The sequence below is a fragment of the Triturus cristatus genome, chromosome 12 (genome assembly GCF_964204655.1).
Source record: "Triturus cristatus chromosome 12, aTriCri1.1, whole genome shotgun sequence".
Taxonomy (NCBI): Eukaryota; Metazoa; Chordata; class Amphibia; order Caudata; family Salamandridae; genus Triturus; species Triturus cristatus.
Genome location: NC_140595.1, coordinates 674619381 through 674637895, shown reverse-complemented (window position 1 = coordinate 674637895; position 18515 = coordinate 674619381).

Genomic DNA, 18515 nt, shown 5'->3' with positions numbered 1-18515 from the left:
AGGACCAAATAAAGCTACTGCAAGACTGTAAAGTGAATATCATATAAATCATACAACCTGGACCTTGTAGTAGGTACAAAAGATGTTACCCGAGTAATTCTGGGAATGTGCCTCGCCTCACCTGGCAACTGCTCAGGTTTAGGAGGCACCGCTCTCTCCGTCGGTACCTCTCGCGGCTACTGAGCCATCTTTTTTCACTTGCACTGCATACATCACCCCACACCATCCTTCATGTGGGCTCCTTCTATCCAAGTAACATACTGCTAGATGTATCTGGGACACACATTAAACCAGTATCTACGTTCATCTGGTAGTGGATGGTTCTCTGGCAAGTCCCCGGGTTCCCAAATGATGAAGCGAGCCACTTTTTAAGTGGGTGATGGGAATCTTTTTCATGCATACATTTATCCAGTGAGATATATTTTTGGTAACAGTCGGATTTGACTTAGTATTCACGGTGTAGCAGCTTTAAGGTCACTAAACAATATTTGACTCACAGTTTTCTTTTGTATGATATCCTGTATATGCGCCATTCGTTTTTCATGCGCTCTGAGAGTCCTCTCAGCCCTATTTCCTCTGTACCACTTAAAAGCTCTTACAAGTCCCCAGAGACAAATCACGCAAACCACCACAATGACTATCGGCTTCAGCACATATCCAAGAACCCCCTTTCCCAAATCTGCAAACCAAGTCCCTACGTGACCAAATCCTTTGCCAATCTTTTCCCACAAATTCTCATCTGTTAAATCTGCAATCTCTTGGTGAATCGTAGTAATGTTGACTATATATTTCTTCAACTCCTTGCTATTGTCTGGAATATACGTGCAACATTCCTGAACCCTCAGCAATTTACAGACTCCGCCCTCTTTTGCCAATAATACATCTAATGCAAGACGATTTTGCAAAACCATAGTGCTTATCGATAACATCTCTCCATCCACCAACAGCAATGATTTCGCCGTGTTCATTGACAACTCATCAACCACAGTCGCTAACTTTCGTATTTTCACATCATTCAAGACCACACCCAAACTGGGTATCATTGCTCCAAAAATTTCACCAATCACTGCTCCCGCACTTGCAGCTCTCAGCACTCTAGAATGATGTCCAGTCTCCAGCAGATTCAAATCTTCTGCATGATATATCTTCGGGAAAATAACGCCAAATAACAAGTACCATACCACTGCGCAGGCAATCTCACGTATGCATTCTTTCCGCATACATAATACACTGTTGGAATCACTTGTACCGGACCTTGCAAGAAATTCTTAGCTGAATCTTCCATAGTAAAGGTATGATCACACGCACTATGACCAACCCAGGTTTTGTCAATACCAGTCTGAGGATGAGCAACACACAAGTTTCCCTTCTGCACGTGGTCTAAAGCTATAGGTCCATAACTTCCTTTCGACTTATGTCGTTTTTCCTCATCAGTCCAGTCTACTGACTTCTTTCCTTCATCTTGGTTCTGAGTTAATTTTCTATACCTATCTTCAACTTGGCCAATAAATTTCTTTTCAGTGTCTTATAACAAACACGTCAAATTATGTCTATGCGCATATGCTGTATCTAAACTTGTAGTCGGTATGAAACCTGATGTGATCACAGGGGCCGTCCAACTCACTCCACGCGACCCAATTTTTCAGCGAGGGTGCCAAATGTTTCTGTCTCCTTATGGCATGAAGTTTGTAGCGTCAATGTATATTCAGGCAGGATTAATTGGCGGATTCATGAGCCGAGCTGCTGGAGCCTCACTTCAGTGCGGCCATCTTGCTCGTGCGCCACCTAGCCCCCCCGGGTGTGACAAAAACTTGCATGAAAATAAAACAACATTACTGGTGGCCTGCTTTAGATACTGAAGTTAGAAGTCTAGTGGATAGTTGTGAGGAATGTTTGCTTTCGGGCAAGCACTGGAAACTTTCAAAGTTACCTTTGCATCCAAGTGAGTTTCCAGGGAAACCTTGGGATAAAGTTGGCTTGGATATATCTGGTCCTTATAATCTTTTAGCGGCGGAGTTGAGGTATTTGATTTTGCATGTGAACTACCATTTGAAATGGATGTACTACAAATTTGAGGATTCTCCTAACACAGATAATACCATTTGCTTCTTTAAAAGAGTGTTTTTGTTAGAGGGGACTCCTAGGTCTTTAGTAACGGACATTGGAACTCACTTTGTGTCAGAAAAGATGTGTACATTTTTAGAGACTCAAGATATCAAGCATTTGAAGGTGGCCATGTATTCTCCAGCTTCCAATAGACTGGTGGAAGGGGGCAATAAAGTTCTTAAAGAAGGAATTCAAACATCCCTGGCACCTGGTCTTGCTGTAGGAACGTTTTTAGAGGAAAAGCTGTGGAATTACAATACTTCGCCACACTGTACCACCGGAGTCACTCCCTCTGAGTTACTGAGGGGTAGAAAGCAAACACTACTTTTTTGCCGTCCTGGCTCGACAGTGGATCTGCTGGTGATGGCTCTGGTTTTAGAAGTGTAGCAAATGTTGTCAAGGAGAAACAGTTGGACATGCAGAAAAGGTTTGACAAAAGAGGTTACCTATGTGATTTGGAGATTTCTTTTGGTGATTAGGTTAAGAAAGGTGAATCTGTGTTTTCGGATCCTGTTCTAGTCTGTAAAGTAAGGCAAGGTGCTGCGTTTTTGGAAGGCAAAGGTTGGTGGATCAAGAGGCAGTTGGTGAAGTTGACGAGGGATCAAGCCGAATTAATTAGAGGCAGGAAAGTCTAGCTGATGGAGCATGATCTTGAATGGACACATTGGTTGCATGGTCATGAACAGCCTGGGTTCATGGGTGAGAATGTGAGTCCTTCGATTGATGGGCCTGTTGGTTGTGCATGGGGGGGGTGATTTAGATAATTCTGTCCGGGGTTGTTGTGTTAGAAAACCCCCTTCCAAGTTCAAGGACTTTGTTAGATACAAATGTTGTGGTTCTCTGGGAGCTCACTTCTTTTTGTGTAAAGGGGGGAGGTGATGTAGTGGGTTAGTATCTCCCGTTATTGTTCTTGTTGAGTTCTTTTTCCTCGTGCTTGGAGTGTGTGTGTTCAGGGGTTCGATCAGCTTGTCAGTTGCAGGTTGAGCATCTGAGGGTGCTCCGCTCCTTGCCGTGGCTGAAGCTTTATCAATAACTTCTTACTTTTGAAGAAACGTGGCTTGTCTCATGATTAAGTTGTACTTACCACACCCAAAAACCAGCAGAAAGGTTTGTTGTGCCTCTCAGCGAATAGGCAGAATAAAGCAAGTCGGAAACCAACAGAGGAGCCTACCACAACCATGGAAGACTGACAAAGCTGTGCCTATTAACGTAAATCCAGACAGGCGTGTCTCTTGAAGGCAGAGGGAAACCGTTTGAACCAACAGTGCAGCCTACGACAACCCCGGCAGACCGAGGAAGTGGTGCCTATGTGCTCAAAACTAAACAGGCATGTGTTCTGAAGACAGGAGCTCACCACCCACCAGGGCAGAGAGTACGAAGCAAATCAAGAGGGGCGTGTCAATGAAGGCAGCAGCAGTGGAGCAGCGAGGCAGTGCTTGTCAGAGGGAACGCACCACCTAAATGTAAGTGAGCAGTGCTGCGATTCAAAAGCGGTTGCGAAGTGAAGTGCTGAGTTTGGCGAACTCAGGACAAGCCAAACGGTCATGTAAAGCAGGGTTTGCGTGACGCTGAGCCCATCAACTAAACACTCAGGCCACTCTAAACAGCAAGGGAAACAAGCGGTGGCCCTAATTAAAATACATCTGCTTTACTGTGGCGAGCCTAATGGCAGGTGGAGCCCATCAGCAGGGCATACAAGCCGATCTAAGCTGCTTTCAGAGCAGGCAGGCTTAACCACAGTTCTTGAATGTAACTGCTCCGTTAGTGGTCTTGGCAAAACCACATGAGACCGCACAGAGCCTTACAACACGATTCACCGAGCCAGTAACAACTACGGTCACAACTGCACACCCAGAGACGTTTTAATGCATGGGCAAAGTGGGCTCTGGCCCAGGGCCCCAGCCTTTCAGGGGGCCCCCTGACAGTCAGCTCCGTTCTCCAGAGTTTTGCCCTATTGACCTTGAATATTTCTTAAAGAGATTGTTTTAAGTACTGTTTTCCTTTAATTTATTTTAGATGTGGATGTGTGAGAGTCTAGTACAGCCAATTTGCAGAGAAATATTGTGTTTATGTTTCATGCAATTAACATACAAAGAGTTTCTTTTAGATCACAACAATGCCTACCATATAAGAAATGGGAGGGTGTCACAGATATTCTTTGCAGTAATATTGGTGAGCTGTTGCTGTGTTACAATATTGAAAACACACATATCTATCCCTGAATATTAGATGTAAACACTTTTAGGGCCTTATTTATGAGAGGTGATGCATCGCTGTGTGAAAACAGGCATGCGTCACTTCTTAGTGCGCCCTCCTTGCGACATGATGGACGCGACATATTTACTGTATGACGCATCATGTCGCAAGGAGTTACAGATACATCAGTATTTCTGACGTATCTGTAGGCGCAAAAGTGATGCATTGCTGGGGTGTGTCTGGAAATAGTCACAACTCCAACAATGTGTCCTTTCACATGGGGCGAGCCCCATGTGAAAGGGCCTGCATCTATCTTAAGCCTGCTGTGAGGCAGGTGTAAGATATTGACACAATGGCGTCCTAGAAGTGGCATACTGAGTTCTCATAGATTTCAATGCGCCACTTCTACGAGGCTTTTTGGGGGGGAACACCCACCCTGGCATAGATATAATGTGGTGCAGGGGTTTACAAAGTGACGCATCTACATAGATGCGTCACTTTGTAAATAGGGCGCAACATGTCACTTTTTCTAGGCTGCCTTGCGTCACAAAAAGTGACACACCAGTGGCATAAAAGTGAAGCAAGGCCTCATAAATGAGGCCCTTAGAATTTGAACGAGTGTTACTTTGCACTGTCAGGGACCTAATGAAATGAAAGTGTATTTATGAATGCACACTGCTATTCAGACTAGAGTGCCCTGGCGCGTAAAAGCAGGAGTGAAATGTGCGTAAAAGACCCATCAGTTATTAAAAACCCAGGTTTTTAGTTCTTCCTGAAAGACAGTAAGTATGCGGTTAGTCTCAGAGTCTCAGGGAGTCTATTCGACAATTTTGCACCTATAAAGCCGAGAGCTCTGCCTCGAGTGCGGGCACGGCATATTTTAGGCACGATGGCCAGGTTAGCATTGGAAGATCTTAGGGGTCTAGATTTTGTGTAGCAATTAACGCGCTTATTTAGGTAGCCCGGCTCCTAAGCCGCGGAAACCTTTAAAGAAGATGGTCATCGCTTTAAAGTCTGTTCTTGTATGCGGAGCCAGTATGGAGACGTAAGAATAGGGGTCATACTAGAGCTGGGTTTAGGTCTCAGGATGGCTCTGGCCACTGCGTTTTGTACCACTTGTAGGCGTTGGATAAGGGATTTGGGAAGACCGAGGTACAAGCTGTTGACATAGTCAAGCTTTGATGTCACCAGACCCTGTACCACGATCTTTCTGCTTTCAAGCGGTAACAGTGGAAGGAATTGTTTAGGATCCAGAGTGTGCCAAAGCAAGCGCCAGGTAGATTTGGGATTTGAAAGCGAATGGAGCGTGTCTTTTCTAAGACAATTCCTAAGTTTTTGACTTTCTCCTTTTCTGCGGGCAGGGATGAGAGATCTTTTGGCCACCAAGAGCTCCAGTCAGGGAATTTCCTGATTACCAAAGAAAACAACTTCAGATTAGTCAGGATTGCACTTCAGCTGATTGATCTTAAGCCAGTTAAAAACCTTTGTGAGGCAAGACCTAATCTGCCCCATCAAGGTCGGTTCCTTTTTCACATGTAAAAATCAGCTGAGTGTCATCAGTGTAGGAACCAATTTTGGCGCCCTCCTCCTCTAACAGAAATGCAAGGGGGGATAGATATATATTAAAAAGGGTAGAGCTGAGATTGGAGCCCTGAGGGACCCCTACATTCTTGGCCAGAACCGGGGATGAGAAATGGGGAGCCAGATCTCCTGAGATTTATTTGCCAAGAAGGATGAGATCCATGTTAAGGTGGTCCCCCCCAGGCTGATATTAGCAAGTCTCTCCAGGAGCTTCTCATGTGGGACCGTATCGAAGAACGCCAACAGATCGAGCAGTATCAGAACAGCCTTGCCTCCCTGGTCCAGCTTACCCTTGAAAAATTCAGTCACTTCCAGCAGAGCGGACTCCGTACTGTAGTTAGCCCTAAAACCGGATTGGGACTCATGAAGGAGCTGCCCATCTTCAATGTGTTTTTGGAGGGCCTTGTTTACATGCTTCTCTAATACTTTGGATAGGGCTAGAAGAAGGGAGATTGGCCTGTAGCTGGCAGGGTCCATCGGTTTGGAGTTAGCCTTTTTTATCAGTGGAAGAATCTTAGAATTCTTCCATTATTTCGGCATGTTGCCTGAGGAGAGGGAAGCATTTAAGAGCAGGTTTATGGTGGGAGCTTATAGGTACAGGATATTCGCTGGACATGGGTCGGTAGGAGAGCCAGACTTAATGCTTTGGAGAAGGGTCAGTGACTCTTCAAGCTGAAACTCAGGGAAAGCTAGTAAAGATGGAGGATCAAAGACGTGAAATTTGCTATAAGAACTAAGGTAGAAGGTCAGTTCTTCCTCTGAGATGTTAGTGAAGGCTTGTTGGATCACAGAGATCTTTTTGTGGAAGAAGTGAGCTATTTGCTTAGCTCATTCTTCTTTGCATGGCCCTTCCTTTGTGCCTGCTTTTGGGGCGGTAAAGGGTTTAACTATGCTAAAGGTTTTCTTACTCTTATTTTGGGCATTTTCTACCTTGGTTTGAAAGAAGTTTTTTTTAGCTGCCTTCACGAGAATGTAATGAGCTTTTAAGGTGTCTTTATACAACTTTCTGTCCTCAGGTAGATAGGATTTACGCCATTTCCGTTCCATTTTTCTACAATTGCTCTTGCTAGATCTGAGGTAATCGTTGAACCATAGAGCTGGTGGGGCCCTCCTTTTTGAGGAGTGGGAAGCAACAGGTACCGCTGCACCAATGTTGGTTCGGAGCCATGAATCTATTGAGAGGGCGTCCGAGTCAGGCAGCCAGACAGCTCCGGTGATGAACGACCGAAGGCGTCTGCTAACATTGGGATGGATATTTTATGGAACATCCTGTAATTAGGGACCCTATGCCCTGCGTTAGCCCGAGGGGCTGTAACAGAGTTGGGAATGATGAATTTTAATAGGAGGTGGTCAGACCAGGTAATGGGAAGAGGTATGCTTACTGATATGTCAAAGTTGTGAAAGATTTGGTCTAGGGTTGGCCCTTCTCATGGGTGGCCGAAGAAATAGATGGAAACATGTTGCAGGCCTGCAGCGTCTCCAACAAGGAAATAGTTTGAGGGTCTTTTCCATTGTCCATATGTATATTGAAATCTCGCAGAATAAGGCAGTTGTTGTGTTTTAAGGCCAAGGAGGTGGTGGCTGTGTTAAGTGTAGTAATAAAATTTCCAATTGCACCTGGATGTCTGTAATTCAAAAAAACAGCTATGCTATGAAGGGGGGATAAGGTACAGCGGAAGCCTAAGGACTCTGTGACCTCAATGTTTTCCATCGGGATGGGAGAGCAGTCTAGGATTTGATTATAAATTATGGCAACACAGTCCCCCTTCCCGCTCGGTCGGTCCCTCTTAAGGATTTTATAACCCGTAGGGATGGCTGAGGTGATGGTAGGGTTGGAGGCTTCAGACAGCCAGGTCTCAGTGAGAAATAAAAGATCAGGCTGTTTGTCTATAGTGGAAGAAACTCACAGGAGGGTAACTGGGCAGCATGGCGGCGCCAGATGCCTCTGGGACGCTGACGGGCGCAGACGGGCTTGCCAGCAGCGCGCCCTCTGCGCACGTCCATTTGCATCAGGAATGTATTGGCTAATGCCTTTGATGCAAACTGAATCGCTTACGCAGCTGAGGAAGCGGAAACAGGCGTGGGCGGAAGTGAGGAGCCCGATAGTAGCCCCAGCCCTCCATACAATCTGCGTATCAACCGCGGCGGACCAGGACTGGAGGAAATGCGAGATGCGAATCGAAGCAGCTAAGGAGGTATAGGCAAGCAGAATCAAGTAAAGTGCAAGTGCGCGTAGCTAGGAGAAATTGTTAAAAAGCACAGAGTAATTCAGCCACACATATACAATTTAAAAGTATTAAAAACCTAGTAGCAGGGCAGGAAACACTAAATCCTACCTCTGTCAGCTGCGCACGTCCGTTTACATCGGGAATATATAGGCTAATGCCTATGATGCAAACTGGATGGCTAACGCAGCTGAGGAAGCGGAAACTGCGTGGGAAACAGGGGCTCAAATTGGATCATAAATTCAAAGCTGTTCTGAACAGGGGCCCCCAAAATATGTTTGGCCCAGGGCCCCCAAAATCCTTAAGATGTCCCTGTGCACACCAGAAGCTAAATGTGCAAAATATCCACCATAGAGATATTACATGGAGACATTTTGGAAGTGAGAGTGTGCCAGAGAAGGGAGAACCGCTTCTGCTGCAGACAAATGTCGAGCAGGGTAATTGTAAAAACAAAACGATCTCACCCAGAGCTGCTCCTTGGTGTTGGGATCTTCTGACTGCCACCTACGCCAGTGTGGCAATACAAGTTCATTCACACTGCAAGGCTGTAGAGAGGAAGGCATGGAGAACTTTCGGAGTTTAAGTTCTTTCACTGATAGAAGATCCCATGCATCAAGTAACCGCTCTTCCTCCGACTATCACTCGTTTCCCCCCAGAGTCTAAGAGCCACATTCCATCAGCCAGACAACCTGCAGCCGGTGACATCATAGCGCCCATGCTCACAGCTGTGCTCAACAGAGCACACAAAGCATAGGTGTGATTACCACAGTTACGCCCCTGTCTCATAAAAGTGCAGTTTAAGGGAGACGCGCGAGCGCGCGAAACAAGATGGCCGCCGTGTAGTGAGCTCCGGCGTTTTTTCGCCCGTTTTTCGTTTAATAACGACGATTCCAGTCAGTTTTATAGCGCAAATGAGGTCGCTTGACTGATGAACATCTTACCTGTTGATTGCTGTGCTTTTCTTTGAATTTGGACGGTGTTTGAGGCGTTTTCCAGTGTCCAGCCTCTGCTTCCAGCTCTGCCTTCAGGTATTCCCATCTCTGTCTGTCAGGGGGCGGAGCAAGCATTCAGGAAAGGGCCTGGCTTGGGCCTAGCCACTCCCATAGCCTGTTATAGCTGCTGCACCAGCTTTAATAAGGATTTTCTTACTGCTGCAGTATTTCTTCCTTCATTTTCTTGCGTTGTTGCAGTTATTTTTCCAATTTTTATATTTTATTTTATTTTTATTATTATTATCCTACTTTCGCTACTAAATCAACATGGATAATAAAAATATTCATCCTAAAAGGAAGCAGCAGGTTTCACCTCCGCCAATTAAATCAAAGGCGGTAGAGTCAGCAGAACCTTCATTATCCTTAATTTTGGAGGAAATTCAAGCGCTTCGTGTTAACACAGATTCTATTGCCTCAGAGATTAAAAATGTTCGAAAGGAAATGGCGAGTATGTCAATGAAAATCTCTGATAATGCAATTAAAATACACGATAATAAGGCTAAGCTTGAGACTTTCACTCCACTTGTAGCTAAAATATCTCCTTTGTCTACCCGACTCCTAGAGATGGAAAATCGTAACAGACAATACAATTTACGCATTTTTAATTTACCAGAGGATGTGGAGAGTGGCAACTGTAGACTGTATTTGGAAAATTTGATTCCTGGGCTTCTACAAATTAAATTTCCAGAAAAATTTGAGATTGAAAAGGCCCATAGAATCCCTTCACATCGCAATCCTCAACATACCAAACCTCGTCAAATGATTTTCAAAGTCCTCAGGCATCATCATTTGGTTTTGATTCGAAAGGCAGCACGAGAGATTCCTTCCTTGATGGTCAATGGGAATAAAATTTTTATTCATCAAGACTTTGCCAAGGAAACAGTCTCAATCCGCAAGGAATTTTCTGCTCTTCGGCCTCAACTGCGAAGTCTTGGGTTCAAATATGGTCTTTTTGACCCTTTAACAATGCGTATCTGGAAAGACAATCTGTCAAAATCTTTTCAACGTCCTGATGACTTGCGTCAGTTTTTGGATCAACGTTCACAGCACTCCATGGATACTCATGACGCTAATACTTGATTATAGCTAATTTACGTTTTTTTTTTCTGACAGGTTAATGGGTCATTACTACATTGGGCTCCAACGGTGCGGTCATGCTTGTTAAGCGTATGTGCGTCTCATCTTTGATATTTTTGTACCCTGTTTGTCGTTTTCTCCTTTTTTAAATTTTTTCACCTCCTTTTACTTGTTCTGGAGCTACTATTTTCTCTCATTATTGTCCTCCTTCTTTTCTTTTTCTCCTCTTCTTGATCTTTTTTTTTTATTCTTTCTCTCTTCATTATGGCTAATATTCATAATATTAAAGTTGTTTCATTAAATGTCAAAGGTTTAAGTCATCCAGTTAAGCGTACAAAAATCTTAGATTATTTAGGTAGTTGTAAGGCAGATATTTGTTTTCTTCAAGAGACTCATATAGATGACAAAATCTTAAATTATATGAAAAAGAAATGGGGAGATACTATTGTTTCATCACCTGCTATTGATAAAAAAAATGGGGTGGCTATTTTTGTTGCGAAAAAATTGCATTGCCAAGTCTTAAGCAAAATTTCGGATGCAGATGGAAGATATATTATAGCTAAAATTAAAATTCATGATTCAATCATATTTTTACTCAATGTTTATGGACATACTGCGGATGACCCTCTTTTTTGGTCTAATATTACCACTGAGGTTCTAAATTTGGGTAAAGTTCCTTTAATTGTTGGAGGTGACTTTAATGTTATTGCTGACCCATTATTGGATAGAATATCTAGTACTAAATTTCGCCCTCCTAAGGTTTTTCATGCTTTTAAATCATTTATTCATACCACCAAGTTAGTTGACATTTGGCGTTTGCACTTTCCCACAGAAAAATGTTTTACATTTTTCTCTAATCCACATAATTTGCATTCTAGAATTGATTATTTTTTAATTTCCACACAACTAGTCAAATCTGTTAAGACTCCTAAGATTGGTAATATTGACATCTCAGATCATGCCTTGATTTCTTTTGTTCTGAATTTAACTTCAACTTTTGCAAACCAAACTAGATGGCGTATGAATACTGGAATTGTTGTTAATGAACATAATAAGCCTTAAATCTTAAATGCTATTCAAGACTATTTTTTACTCAATCCTGAAGGTTCCACTTCTATGGTCAATAGATGGGATGCCTTTAAAGCTTACATTAGGGGTGTAACTATTTCAATTATGGCCTATGAAAATAAAACATTCAACGCACGTATCAGATGTTTGGAAAAACAAATTGCGAAATTTGAAAGGCTTTTTATTTCATCAAATGATCCTCAATTTAAAGTCAAGCTCCAAAAGCTTCGATATGAATTTAAATCAATTCTTAGTACAAGAGCTGGCATCCAAATTTCTAATTCTAAGGCTAAATTCCGTTTTAATGCCAACAGATCTGGGAAGCTTTTAGCTAATTATTTACGTATAAAAAACAGATAGAACGCAAATAACCTCAATTCATGGCCCTAATGGTAAAATTGCAATATCTCATAATGATATTGTTAAGGAATTTTGGGATTTTTAATCTACTTTATATAATAAGCCTGATCCTCATGATCCCTCCATACTGGACTCTTTTTTAAATACATGTGATTTGCCCAAAATTTCACACTCGGACAGGCTTGGGCTAGATTTACCCATTACTACTGAGGAAATTTTAGCTGCTATTAAATCCATTAAAAAAAATAATTCCCCTGGCCCAGATGGTATCCCAGCTGAGTTTTATAAAGAGTTCCAGTCCCACCTTTTGCCTTATTTATTTCAACTTTTTACTTTTTTTGGTTCTTCAGGAACGATCTCAGATTCCTTTACTGATGCTTTAATTATTGTACTTCCTAAGCCAGATAAAGACCCCACTCTTGTTTCAAATTATCGCCCTATTTCCTTAATTATTCAAGATTGTAAATTGTATGCTAAAATACTTGCTTCTAGACTGACCCCTATATTGGATTCTATTATACATCTTGATCAATCCGGTTTTATGAAGAATAGATATTCTACAAATAACACAAGAACCTTATTACACGTTATTGAACAGAGTTCCACTTTAAGTTCCACCCCAGGAATTTTGGCTTTGGATGCAGAGAAAGCTTTCGACAAAATCCATTGGCAATTTTTATTTCAAACCTTATTATCATTTAATTTTGGTACTTCGTTTATACGCATGATTTCTGCTCTGTATTATGCCCCAACTGCTCGTTTATTTATTAATGGCCAAGTATCTAGTCAGTTTTCTCTTTTTAGAGGCACAAGACAAGGTTGTCCCCTCTCTCCACTTTTATTTCTCATTGGAATTGAACCTTTCCTTACTCATATAAGAAATTGTGTTAATATCAAAGGTATTAAGATTAAGGAGATTAATATCAAAACCTTAGCCTATGCTGATGATGTGCTGTTATTTATTAGTGAACCTATATCCTCAATGCCTGCCCTATTAGAAATTATTGCAAAATATTCCATGGTTTCTGGTTATAAACTTAATATTAATAAAACTGAATTCTTCCCTTTAAACATTTTTTGTACTCCTGATATGTTACCCATGTGGCAAAAAGATAAATTAAAATATCTTGGGATTCTATTTGCGTCCTCCATAAAAGCAACATTAACATTAAATAGTAACTTTATTCTGAATTATATCAAAGATAAAACGTCTAAATGGTCTTCACTTCACCTCTCTTGGTGGGGTAGAATGGACTCCATTAAAATGACTATTGCTCCTAAAATTTTTTATACCCTTGCTATGATTCCTATTCAATTTCCATTACAATTCTATAAAAACATTGATAGACTTCTCTCCAAATTTCTCTGGAATAATAAATCAACTCGTATTGGTTATAAAAAATTAAAAGTACCTAAATGCAATGCTGGATTTGGCTTGCCTGACTTTTTTCTATATCACAAGGCATTTATACTGAAACAAAGTTCCATATGGTTTCCTCCTTCCTCTTTAAAGAACCAACCTACATGGTTTCATATAGAGCAGTCTCTTGTGGATCCTTTTCCATTGACCACCTTGCTAACAATGTCCAATAGGTCAACATATGTGCATAAATCGGTTATTATTAAATCCACTAAACTCATTTTTAATGACCTGGATTCAATTTTTTTTACCCCTATGATTCATACTGAAGATATGTCATCGTGGCATAGTAATGTGATTAAATTGAATAGAAATGTTAATTTTTGGAATGCTTGGATTTAAGCTGGTATCTTTTATCTTAAAGATATCTATTTTGACAATGTTTTTATTTCTTTTGAAGCTTTACAAATGAAATTTAGTTTACCTCAATCTGATTTTATTAAATATGAGTCTTTATGTAATTCAATTTTAGACTCCTTCCCTCATGGTCTTCCGTTTAATGTTAAAGCAGATTTAGCACTATATATTCGAACTATCTCTACGTCATCACATACTGTCTCTATTTTATATAAAAAATTATCTAATTCTACAGGAAACAATTTAAATATTATTTCAACATTTTGGAATGATGAGCTTTCCCTTTCTTTGTCCAACGATACTTGGATGACTGTTTGGCTTAATAGTATTTCAGGATGGCTGCCTGTTTCACTTTACCAAACCAATGCTTATATTTTATTTAATTGTTTATGGACCCCAGTACGTTTATTTCGTGCTAAACTGATGCAAGACGACATTTGTTGGCATTGTAAATTACTTCCTGGATCACTTCGACATATGCTTTTTGAATGTCCATTAATTTTTAAATTTTGGTCTGATGTTTGAGATATTATTCAACAAATATTTCATATTCATGATGTTATTTCTTACAAAATATTAAAATGTAAATCTGTTGGTCTTACGCATAACTTAACTGAATTAGAAGGTAAACTGTTTAACTTCCTAATGTCGGCTGCTTTAAAGTCCATTACATTTTGCTGGAAGGATATTTCGTCTTTATCGGTTCATGCTTGGTGGTCATGGGTCATTTTTACAAGAAGAGGTGCTCAATTATCCCTGAAAGGGATCAATCATAATTCTAATTTGTTTCACTCTTTTTGGTTACCTATGGATGTATACTTATCTTTATAATTGTCTATTTATACTTGATTCACCGTTTTACAGTCATTCTACTTAAAGCTTTATATGATGAATGTAGCTCCTTTTTCTAATAAGTTGACATTGCAATTTTTCATGGCTCCCTCCCTTCCCTTCTTTTTAGTTTATCTTCCCTCCTTTAATTGATTATTTATACTTCTTTAACTATTGTATTTAGAATTGCTTTAAGAAATTTTTTATTTTATATAGGTATTTTCGCTTATGATAAATTTTTTCTGTATTGTCTGTATTTGTTCATTATTATGGAAAAATTTAATAAAACATTTTGAACTAAAAAAAAAAGTGCAGTTTAAAAATGAGCCAACCTGTCTGATACTTTAGGACCGGCATCCGATGTGATGCCCAAACCATTGTCCAGAACAGTCATGAGAGAGTCGCAGTTCACCACATAAGGCCACTGGAAACAAAGAAGTAAGCCCTAGAATGAATGATGCGTGTTTCCCAGTGTGTGAACTCTGACAGGCTTGATAGACAGGTCAAATGGTAAATTCCAAAGCCACAGACCTTCTCCAGCAAGAGACATATTCTTCCTGACAGGAGCGCCGTGCCTCCTCCTGTCCCGCAATGGCTCGATTGTTAAGTCGCTTTCGAACTGAGTCAGGATATTGAATAAACACTACTGAACTTCCCAACGTTGCAACTCGGAGCTCACACAATCCCACAGGTATGCAAACTGTACTCCCCAGAAGGCCAAAGCCACAATTAAGCTCATCCAGCTGAGTGCTTCGAAAATGCATGCACAATAAAGTTCTCCTCTGGTGCTTATCACAAACTTATGCATGTGATGCATTCCAGGATAAAACAGCAGCTGTTGCACAACACACCCCTGAAGACAACCTCTATTATTGGAATGAATTGCCCTTGCAGTGCACCTCTTCAAATTATTTAAACTTTTTTTAAGAATTGACGCTTGCAGACATAGTTTCAGGAGCACCTTCCCTCCACAGACGTACCTCTGCAATTTCTCACAATTGCTCTTCACCAACAGCTTAGCACATTGCTGAGCTGTAATGTGCCTCATACACTAGCAGCAAATCTGACACCTTTACTCTTCACATCTGCACCTGACCTTGGGTAGATAATTCACAGCTCCTTACATTTTTACATGCAGCCATTAATGCCAGTCTTCACAGCAGCTGGCTGTCACTTTTCACATGCAGCACTTCTAGCAAGAAGGAATCGCTTGTCCTCATGTCTTGCTGTAGTGTCTCCTCCTGTGCTGCGGGAGACTGCTTTATAGCTTTCTTCTTTTAATGTACAGTAGCTACAAACACGCCTTAGGCCTCCTACATAGTCTGAAGGGATCAATGACATTATATCGATGCACGCAATGTCAATTCACCAAAGTATTGGAAAATAAATATAATTCACGAAAAATCTTGCCTTCCCATACTCAACTAATAAAAACCCAAATATCAAGAACCAACTATCACTGTTAAAAATATTGATTTTCACTAATATCGAAAACAAAAATATCAGAAATTAAAATATCGCAACCTTTACACATACAAATAGTCAAAAATATCAAAACACAATATCTACTTCATTATTATCACCAAAATAAATAACATAAATAATGAAATCGTTAGCATGATTAAAATAAATATAAAATCACCCAAAAAAATCAAATCATCCAAACAAATTAACTTGAAAAGATCAAAAAATTCATTAAAAACAATTATTCAGATTGTGTTTAAAACCATAGAAATTCAGCGGCTATAGTTATACTTATCTCAAGACACTATTACTTATGCCCCAAGGTGACTATAACTCACGGCCAAACTATGTACCCTTTCCTCAGCAATAATTTTACTGCAATAGTTGCAGTGATATTAATATTTCATAGGAGGTGCCATCAGTAATGTAATATGTGGGGTATATAGCCGTGGATGGCTAGGGTGCTAGTTATAGCTACCTTAGGTCACAGGTTATAGTTCCTTGAGATAAATATAACTATAATTGCTGAATTTCAAAGGTTTTGTGCATGTAAAATCTGAGCATAAATATACAGTCTCTGTAACCTTTGTTTTTTTGTGAATTTATAAGGTTTTTTTCAAATTCTATTTCCTAATTATAATGTCCCTGCAACCTTTGTTTTTTTAGCTAATTTCTAGGTTTCTTTTTTACATTAAGTAATATTTAATTATCCAAGGTTAATCCAACCCCCACCGTGCACAGCAGGGAGATAGCCATAGGCACCCAACCACTCATGGCTTTGGCCATGCGCCGCGAGGGGTTGGCCACAGAGCCTGGCCTGTGGCCAGACCCTGCGGCCAAACTCTGGTAGGGATCCAACCCCACGCACAGCCTTCAGCAGAGCTCAGTGAGAGGGGTTGGCCACAGGAACCTGTCCTGGATCAAGCCTGCGACCAACCCTCCACGTGCAAGAAACCCAGGAGGAAGGAACACAGCCTCCCTCCCAGGGCCGAATAGCCACAGGGACCCATTCCCCAGGGACCATCCATATAGTGAAGGAGAGGGGGCCATGTATTCCCCACCTCCAGCTAATTTCAGCCCCGGGGACCCCATCTTCCGGGGCCCAGCCATCATAAAGGAGGGAAGGGGGACATGTGGCCCACCTCCTCAGCCCCATATAGCCTCGGGGACCACAAACCACAGGGATCTGTGCTATTTCCTTTTAGGAGGGGGGCATGCAACCTCCCTCCCTGGGTCAATTTTGGCCCTGGAACCCCATCCTCTGGGGCCCAGCCAATTACTACAAAGGGAAGGGGGCTGCACGGCTCACTCCCCAGGCTGATATTCACCCCAAGGACCCTTCCCCCAGGGCACGGCCTGTCAATGATAGGTGCCTTGGTCCCACCCAGGGCATCCAGTGTCTTTATGGTGGGGGCAGAGGGAACAGCCCAAATGCCCCCACGGTTCCTGCTGGCAGCCTGCTTCCAGAATGCAGCTCCCTGCTTGTGAAAGCAATTGTTTGTCTCTGGCACTTTAGTGTATGCAATTTTTGAGAGTTCAGTCATGTCATGTTTTTACTGTGAGCTTTGTCATAACTTTACTACTTCTATTTAACATGTTTTGCAGTTGCTCAAAAGTTTAGAAGGTTCTCATTTATTAACATGCACATCTATTGTTTATTTTCTTTGACTTGTATACTAATCTGTATTTGACATTAAGTACATGCTGGCATTATGTCTCTTATCCTTACTTCCTCACCACCATATGTTTACAATATTTTATTTTCTATGTTCATACAATTGCTGAATAATGTGTCGAACAATTGATGTGCACAAATCTAGATCATTTCTGTCTCTTTTAAAAGGATTTGTCAGCTGCTGGGAAAAATGTCTCCTCAAAGCAAAGTTTGGAATCTGTTGTGAGCCTATATTTACAAAAGATGAAAAGTGAGTTTCTACATATTCCAACTATTACCTTCCATTTCACCTACTTTGAATGACTGATATCTCAGCTGTATTTCACATTTCTGATTTGGATGCCAAAAACAAGGCATCAAAATCCTCTATAGCAGAGGTCTTCAAACTGTGGGGCACACCCCCCTGGGGGGGTGTGGATGGGTTCCCAGGGAGGCGCATATGCCACTGCAAACCCACGTAAATGAAGATGGCCTGGAAGTTCAGCATGTAGTTGCTGCATTTCCAGGCTGGTTTCATTTACTCTGTGCCCTTGAAGTCAAAACTGTGATCGGAGTGCCTTGGGGTCAGAGGTCACTGAGTGTGCTGGCAGGGTCAAAGATGTTGCTAAAAACAAAGTCTTGGTTGTGTGTATTCACAGTAATTTAAGTGCATTATTTGGGTATTAAACTAGTACTTATGAAGGGAACTATGCTAGGACAGTGTTAACAAGTGTAAAAATGCCAAACAATTCACTGATGCTGTCACAAAATGTTCAGCATCATTTAGCATAATTCACCTTTGCTTGCTGAAAAATGTTGTTAACCCAGCTGCATAATTTGGCCTTCTCCTGCCACATAATTCCAGTGGCCCTGTTGTTTATAGTGCTATGAGGGCCCAGCCTGTGGCAGAAAGCACCATAAATATGTACGTCTGTTAGAAATGGGGGTCTCTAGTTGGCAGAGGTAGGTACCTTTGTCCAAATAGGGACCCTTGCTTCTAGTCAGGGAAAGGGGGATACACTCCTAAAATAACCCCTGCTCACCACCTTCGTAGCTTGGCACGAGCGGACAGGCTTATCTCAGAGGCAGTGTGCAAAGCATTTGTGAACACATACAGTAATACAGTGAAAACACTACAAATGGACACCACACAAGTTTAGAAAAATAAGTATTCCTTACTAGAC